The sequence below is a fragment of the Cibotium barometz genome, chromosome 60 (genome assembly GCF_041138505.1).
Source record: "Cibotium barometz isolate CiBa-2024 chromosome 60, ASM4113850v1, whole genome shotgun sequence".
In the NCBI taxonomy this organism is placed as follows: domain Eukaryota; kingdom Viridiplantae; phylum Streptophyta; class Polypodiopsida; order Cyatheales; family Cibotiaceae; genus Cibotium; species Cibotium barometz.
The window spans coordinates 39739755-39748549 of record NC_141105.1 but is presented as its reverse complement, the minus strand read 5'-3'; positions in this window follow the sequence as shown (position 1 = coordinate 39748549).

Below are 8795 nucleotides of genomic sequence, written 5' to 3'. Positions count from 1 at the left end.
GGAAATGAAAGGGGTACCACCCAAGGTGGTACAACATACGATTCCAATCATGGAAGGATCACGGCCTACCAGGTAGAAACGATACCATCCAAAGTATGTAGCAATTGTAAAGGAGGAAATTGATAAGCTCATTGGCTGTTGACTTTACCTATGAGATCAAACATAGGGATTGGTTATCACCCATTAAGATACTAAAAAGAATGGAAAATTGAGAGTATGTGTCGATCTTAAGAAAGAAAATGCAGCCACTCAAAGGGACCATTACCCCCATTTCCGTATACTGAACATGTCCTGGAAAGAGTGGCTCTAGAAGGGAAGCATACCGCATCTTGGATGGGTTTGCCGTTCGGTCTTACAAATGCACCAAAAGACCAACATAAGACTGCCTTCAATACCATGTGGGCAACATTCGCTTACAAGGTCATGCCGTTCGATCTTACAAATGCACCAAAAGACCAACATAAGGCTGCCTTCAATACCATCTTGGATGGGTTTTCAGGGTACAATTAGGTGTCCATAGCACCAAAAGACCAACATAAGACTGCCTTCAATACCATGTGGGCAACATTCGCTTACAAGGTCATGCCGTTCGGTCTTACAAATGCACCAAAAGACCAACATAAGACTGCCTTCAATACCATCTTGGATGGGTTTTCAGGGTACAATTAGGTGTCCATAGCACCAAAAGACCAACATAAGACTGCCTTCAATACCATGTGGGCAACATTCGCTTATAAGGTCATGCCGTTCGGTCTTACAAATGCCCTGACAACCTTTCAAAGATTGACGTGCACAGCTTTTAAAGGACTACTTGCAAAAGTGGTTGGAAGTGTTTATTGATGATCTATGTGCACATTCTCGATGAGAAGATCATTTGAACTGTTTGAGGAAGGTGTTTAAACATTTCCGATTATATCGGATATCACTAAACACTTTGAAGTGCCAGTTCTGGGTCAAGCATGGTGTGATACTAGGACACATAGTCTCAAAAAATGGCATATCCACCACTGATGATAGCAAGGTCAAGTTGATCTTGGAACTACCACCACCCACCAAATACAAAGGTGTGCAAAGGTTTATGGGTCATGTGGGTTATTATCGACACTTCATCATACTTCATGCAGAGATAGCAAGACCCTTGTATAAACTGCTCATTGTCTTTGAGTGGACCAAGGAGTGTCAAGAGGCTTATGATCGTCTGAAGCAAGCCTTGGCAAGCGCACCCATTTTGCGACGCCCCAATTGGGATCTTATATTCCACGTACACATTGATGCGTCAAATTTTACAATTGGTTGTGTGCTAGCCCAACGCCGTGAATTCAAGTTGGACTATCCAATTTGCTTTGCTAGTCAAATTGAATGATGTAGAGGTGAACTACACCACTACCAAAAGAGAAGGATTGGCCATGGTCTACGTAGTCAAGAAATACCGACATTATCTCTTGGTTAACAAATTCATATTTTTTGTGGACCATCAAGCTTTGCTATATCTAGTGAATAAACCTTGCACCATAGGAAGAATCACACATTGGCTATACTATTGTTGTTGGAATTTGACTTTACTATCACAGTAAGGAAGGGAAAACATGTGTTGGCTAACCACCTGTCCAGAGTTCCAAATGGAGAACGAGCCAACTGGTATCGACGATGACCTCCCTGATGCTTGTCTATTCAAATTGGATATGGTACCGGAGTGGAGCGAAGAGATTTCAGAGTTTTTGGCTTATGGCTTCCCTTAGAACGAACCCTTAAATAAGGATAAGATACGAAGGCTTATCAAGCTTGCAACACTATATCAATTGATTGCTGCAGAGTTGTATAGACTGGTCAGCAAAGACAATGTGCTCAGATGATGCATAAGGGAGGATGAATTCGTGACCATACTGGAAGAGTCTCATTTCGGGATAGCAGGCGGGCATTTTGTCAAAAAAATTACAGCCCAGAAGGTGCTCCAAGCTGGACTCTGGTGGCCCCCACGTTATTCGGGGATACCAATGAGTTTGTCAAAAGATGCGAGGAATGCCCACGTTATTCGGGGACACCAATGAGTTTGTCAAAAGATGCGAGGAATGCCAACGTTTCGTGATCCCGCAAAAAAGAGACAAGATGACACTAACCCCCATCATTGTTAGGCAACCATTTGAGAAATGGAAAATAGATTTTGTGGGGCCTATAAGTTCGATGGCTCATCCATCACAAACCCGCTACATAATCATAGCCAATCACACTGATTATTTCACAAAGTGGGCAGAGGCTAGAACTTCAAAGAAAGTGGATGCGGGAAAAACTGCCCATTGGAATTGGTGAGTGATCGCGGCTCACATTTCATTAATGAGGTGATTAATCAATTGCTTGTAGGATTCTTGGTAATCCATCGTAAATCATCACCATACTACCCTCAAAGAGCGAATGGTCAGGTAAAAAGTACCAATAAGATTTTGTGTACCATCCTGACGAAAACTGTGGAAGCAAGTCAAACAGATTGGGAGCATAAGCTTACAGCAGCTCTTTGGGCCTACCACACATCCTATAAGGTGGTAATGGGATATACACCTTTCCATCTAGCTTATGGTGTTGAAGCAGTTATGCCCATGGAATACTTAGTTCCCAGCTTAAGAATTGCTATACAAGAACATCTAACTGAAAATGCATTAGCTGAAAGGCTAATTGACTTGGAAAAACTGGATGAAACCCGGTTGATAGCATCACACGGACTCATGAAAAGTTGCGTAAAAAACATTGGTTTGATAGAAACCTCAAGCAAAAAGAGTTAAAAACAGGGAACCTTGTCCTCATGTATGGTGTGAGAAGCGCTAGGAAAAAGAAACTAAAATACTATGGTCTGGGACCAATCCGCATATCAGAAATCACACCTCAAGGGTCTGTCCGAATAGAGACAATTGACGGCATCCAAATGGAGGGCTATGTCAATGGGAGTAAACTAAAAAAATACTTTAGGCCATTAACCTAGGAGATGCTCTTCCAAGAACACCTCTCAAAAAAACAGAAGCAATCAGCAAAAGAAAAGATCCAGCAAGCGCAAGACGAGGCTAAAGCTAGGCAAGAAAAAGCTAAAATGCAAAAGGACCTGATTCATGTCAATATGGCATCCATAACCATGGTGGACGAAGAGGATCTAAACATTGAACCAGCAAGACTCAAGTTGGGACTCACAACAAATAAGGGCATTATTGTAACAAGTGTTGCATTGATAGATACGGGATCGAGCCATAAGCTAATCTCATATGATACTTGGATAGCCTTAAGGAGACCAAACCTGGAACACACGAATGCAAAAGTTCGTAGTGTGCACTTAACAACCAAAAAGGTCGTTGGGTATTTAAATGTTAACATTTCCATCAGTAATAATCCCTTGGTTGGAAAGGTGTTTGTAATGCCTGCAGGTACATTAGAAGAGGAAATGATCTTAGGACGATCCTGGATCTGTGCCAACAAGTGCAATATCCAATAGGAAGACAAAATAACATCGCTAACCATTGGTGCAAAAGTAATGTCCATACCATTATGGACCTCCGTAAATCAAGGCAAACAAATCGCTATAGAAGCGGTACTTCAGAAACCAGAATCTACACCCACCGCGTTCAAATTGCCTACACAAAGCCCAACATACAAGAGTACATACAAATGGGTACCCAAGATTCACCCAAAGGGTCAACCTGAGAGGAAGGAACCAATGAATGATGAACGTTCTCATGAGAGAACCCAGTTCAAAAGTCAACCCTTGACACCACCTACAAAGTGGTAGAGGGTCAAGAACTTGCAGAAGCCTCATGTGATGACTGCTATCAATAATGGATCCGAAAGGACCTACTGCGAGCATAAGGCCACTATCAAGGCAATACAACAATATGGCTACCCAAAAGGAAATCGATGACAGACGCCACAACAGGTTTGAATCAATATACAAAAGAGGGTAAGAACTTTCAGTATCAACTCCCCACCAAAAAGGACAAACCCCCCACCTACACTTGTGTGGCGAAGGAAGCAAATTCAGCAACCTGAGTTGATAATGACTCAAGAAACAACAATACCCATAGTAAATAAAGAATTGAACAATATGTGTGAAGGAAAAAGCAAGGGTATCCCCAGTATAAGCACCCAGTATAAGCAATACACAACCAGACACCACAACAAAAATATTTAATTATGTAAGATTCCTCCCCAACCTCTCAAGATGTCCAGCATCTTCCCCTATAATCAATTCCCTCTTCATAAATATAAAAGATCTTGTTTTTACCTAGAGAGAGAAAATATTCTAGAGAGAGAATATTTAGATTTTGAATATTTTTGGATAAAAAATATCTCTTCTTATTAAAATCAGTTGCCCCGAAACAGAAGTTCAAAAAGATTTTCAGAAGGTGCATTAGAAATTAAGTATAATTTAATCAAGAGGCCTTATCCTAGGGGTCCAGATTTTCGAAAAATTTTAAATTAAGGTTTTGAAGGGCCAATCAAATTCATCCAAATGTATGAAGAAGATAAATAGAAGAAATAAAGAAAATCACCTCCAAAAATGAGTAAATACTCAAATAAGATGAAGTGTGGACTAAGGACCAAAGGAAAAGCTTAAAAAATGAATTTTTGACACCTCACAATGGGGATTCCCGCCTCATGAATGAGGCGCCTACTTCACATGTGCAATTGAGTTTTAAATCTTCAAAAATTGAGATATTTCATCCCTCCTCTCTCCTAATTCAAGTCTAGTTCCAAAAAGTTAGCTCAACTAACCTAAAAATGGTCAAAAATTGACCAAACTGATTTGGAAAATTCTAGAATCAGTTTGTTTGGTTAGCACCTCAATTTTTCCTATAAATAGAAGCCTCCCCCTTTGTTGAAAAATAATAGTGTTTATGCACTGTTACTCTACTCCTCCCAAGCCAAGAACTGTGAATTTTTTAATAATTCTCTAGTTTTTGACATTTCCCTCTTCCAAAAATTGGTGACTACTCTTGTTACAAACAAGAGTAGAACCCTCAAACCAACAAGCCAAAGGAAAGCTCCAAGAAATTATGTAAGTAGAGATCTTGTAATTTTCTTTAGTGATTTTTATGCTTTCCTAATTTTTATGATTGTTTGAAGTGATAAATGGACGCTATGCCTTGATCGAAAGGCTTTTCCCCTCTCTCTTCTTAGAATCAACCCTTGTTTATCCTAGTTAAGTGATAATTGTTAGAATTAAACTTTTTATAATGTTTCCTCTTTTATAAGTGAATTTTGATTAGTCTAGATTACTTTAAATCAATTAGAGTTAATTTTTAAGACAAATTAAGAAGAAAATTTTAAAAAATGGTCAGCCATACAAAGGAGGTTATGGTGAAATTTTTAAAAATAAGTATTATCTTTTATTATGCTAAAAGAATAATCCCTATCATTTCTATACTCTAAAAGTGTCACTTTCATGTATAGAAGATGCATATTGATTATTATCAATTAGAGTTAATTTTAAGAAAATTAAGTAGAAAAATTTGAAAAATGGTCAGCCATACAAAGGAGGCTATGACAAATTTTTTGAAAATAAGTATTATCTTTTATTATGCTAAAAGAGTAATCCCTATCATTTCTATACTCTAAAAAAAGTCATTTTCATGCATAGAAGATGCATATTGATTATTATTTTTTATGCATAAAGGAATAATTTTCTTTTACTATGAAAGGGTTACTTTTATCAAAATAGATTTTTATGCATAAATGAATAATTTTCTTTTATTATGAACGTGTTACTTTCATCAAAATAGATTTTTATGCATAAAGGAATAATTTTCTTTTATTATAAAAGTGTTACTTTTATCATATTTGATTTTCATGCATAAAAGTATGCATAAAAGATTATTTTTTAATTATAAAAGTGTTACTTTTATTATTATTGATTTTTATGCATAAGAGGATGCATAAAATTTTTTTTTTATTATAAAAGTGTTACTTTTATCATATTTGATTTTCATGCATAAAAGTATGCATGAAAGAATATTTTTTATTATGAAAGTGTTACTTTCATCAAAATGGATTTTTGTGCATAAAAGAATATTTTTTTATAAAAGTGTTACTTTTATCATTATTGATTTTTATGCATAAAAGGATGCATAAAAGAAATTTTTATTTATTATAAAAGAGTTACTTTCATCATTATTGATTTTTATGCATAAAAGGATGCATAGAAGAAATTTTTTATTGTGAAAGTGTTACTTTCACTAATATCGATTTTTATGCAAAAAAAATGATGCATAAAAGAATTTTATATTAAGATAAGAATTCTCTTAATCCTATGACTAATTCCCATGAATATTAGTAAATGATTAGTTTTAAATTTAGTAAAGTAGTAATTGAAATATTACCATTTGATAAAGATAGTTCAAGAAGAACTGTTCCAGACTCAAAAACCTGAATCAGACTTTGACCAAGACGTAATTTCTTCGTCAGTTTCAAGAAATGACGATGTGACCAGTTCCTCAATCTTTACTCAAATCACCCACCGAAATTAAAACTAAGTTGAGACCTTGATTTTGATCTAAGGTTAAGAATTCAGAATTCGAGGAATTCTGCTTGAGAATCCAGTCCTGTGATCTAGAAATCTTGGATACGGAATTAAGATATACTCATTGTATTCAAAAAGAAAATCAAAACTAAAAACTTACATAGAAACCCTGTTTTCTTAAAAGACTGTCTTATGCCAGAATGCTGGAGGGAGCATTTGGTATATGTGTTTTTCTAAGAGAAGTTCGGTTGCAACAGCTAGCGGGGAGTGTTCGAGGGACAGCTCATGCGACAAAGCCTGCCCAGGTCTTGACTAGCCTCGGTATGGTTAAAATGGTGAGCTTCCGGTACGATAGATGAGGGCCGACGAAGGGGTTCCTGAATGAAGTGCTAGGACACCTAAGGAGGATCCTGGAGGGTTCTGACCAGGAGATGCACGGGCTCGCGGTGCCAAGGACATCCATGCATATGTTGAGGAAGATATTATATGATGGACCAATGTTTATTGTAATCTGCTTTATTGGATCTCGTTGTTGACCCGCAGGTCTCAACGGAGAGTCCAGAGTGATACTGTTTTGTGAGAAACAAAGACTCAATGGAAATTTTGAGTTATGACATGTGAAACCGAAATTGTTGTCAATGGATTGTTTATAAGTTAAAGTTTAAAGAGGAGTGTGTGCGTATCTGTTTTCTAAAGCAAAAGTTAAGAAAGGCATTCAATTATGGGTGGGTGAGTACTTGATTGGTTCTGCTATTCCAGTGGTTGGGTGGTGGCTAACCCATGGGCCGGATGGGGTTAGGCTGGAATCAGTAGAGTTTTAATAAATAAAATTGATTAATAGGAATACGCTTAGAAATGGAGTAGTTAATTAGAATCCTGAAGACTTCTCTAAAGAATAAGTCAACGGCTGTGCCTGATTCAATCAGAAAAAAAGCATTGATTCCTTCAAGTTAAGTCTGTAATAGTTTCCCTCTATCTGGTTTTATCAGATGAAGGTTAGTTTAGTACCTTGACCTCGTTAGAAAAATTCGTTAATAAAATAAAAAATGGTGGAATCGTCCCGGCTTTCCGGGCATGGGAAATTTTCTCGGTTTTGGTTTTTGGAAGGACCACCAGCTTGGTCTCGTGCCCGGACATTCGAGGGCGAGGCCCCGAGTGAGAAACCTTGCCCCGCGCAAGAGAGATTTACTTTCGCTGCTACCATCCGGGAATCCGCCGGTGCGCAGAGGGGGCAGCGGGATCTCACAGTTGGTATCAGAGCGCTGTTGTAAAATTTATGCAAGAGTAACAGAAATTGCTAAATTTTTTGAGAAATAATGTTTTTCGCTTGTTAATATTATGTTAAATAAACTTCAAAAAAATTGAAACTTATAAATTGAATTGGAAATTATAGATGGAAGTTCCATACTTGTCCGGTATTCCCGACCTCACCCAGTCAACAAGATATGATTGCGTTCACCTTCGAGCATCTCATCTCTTCCGCTTCAACTCGAACAAGCCGAGCAAGACTCGCAAGCCATTTTGAGGAATTATATTTTCCTGACCGAGCGGAGAGACGACAGCATAAGTGGTTTTTGCAGGAGGGCAGTATGTCCACGCCTCTTGTGACCGGCGTGCAATGTTAAGGCAGAACCTCTCATTGGCAATGATTCTGTTAAAGCTGAAAATGGTGTGTGGTGTCATTCTATATCATTCGATGCCTCGAAATTTCAGACTTTCATGTCAAGTCTACAGACTCCTTAGTTGCTTTATTCCTAAGTGGAAGATAATAGCTCCCTTGTCAGTAATAAGTGGATATTTGTATCAGGGCATGGCTATGGCCCAATATCATCGTCATATGCGTCTCCCGAGGAGATTTTGAATTCTGGAGCTGAGCTGCTCTATGTACATATTGTAACTTATAAATAAAGAAATGTTTTCTGGAGAAAAATTCCCCGTTGTATAAGTGATTGTCTATGGACGATCTGATAAGGAAAAATCTGTTATCGGACATATGTTATAGATCTCCAATAAGATCATTGTCTTGTTTAAGAAATGGTTTTCCGAACCTCTTAAGTCTTAGGATCTCATGACGATATCAATATAAAAATTTAATAATATATAATTTTTGGTAGAATCATGAGACGAGGAAACCGTGGCCGTCAGCCAGACCCTCTTTCTGAAGATGACGAGCTTGACATTGAGGAATATCACCAGGCCTTTGCTCTTCTACTCAAATATTCACCACCTCTAGATGAAGAACAACTCATGGCGAGGTTCATTCGGGGAATGAACGAACCCTTGGACACATTGGTCAAAAATG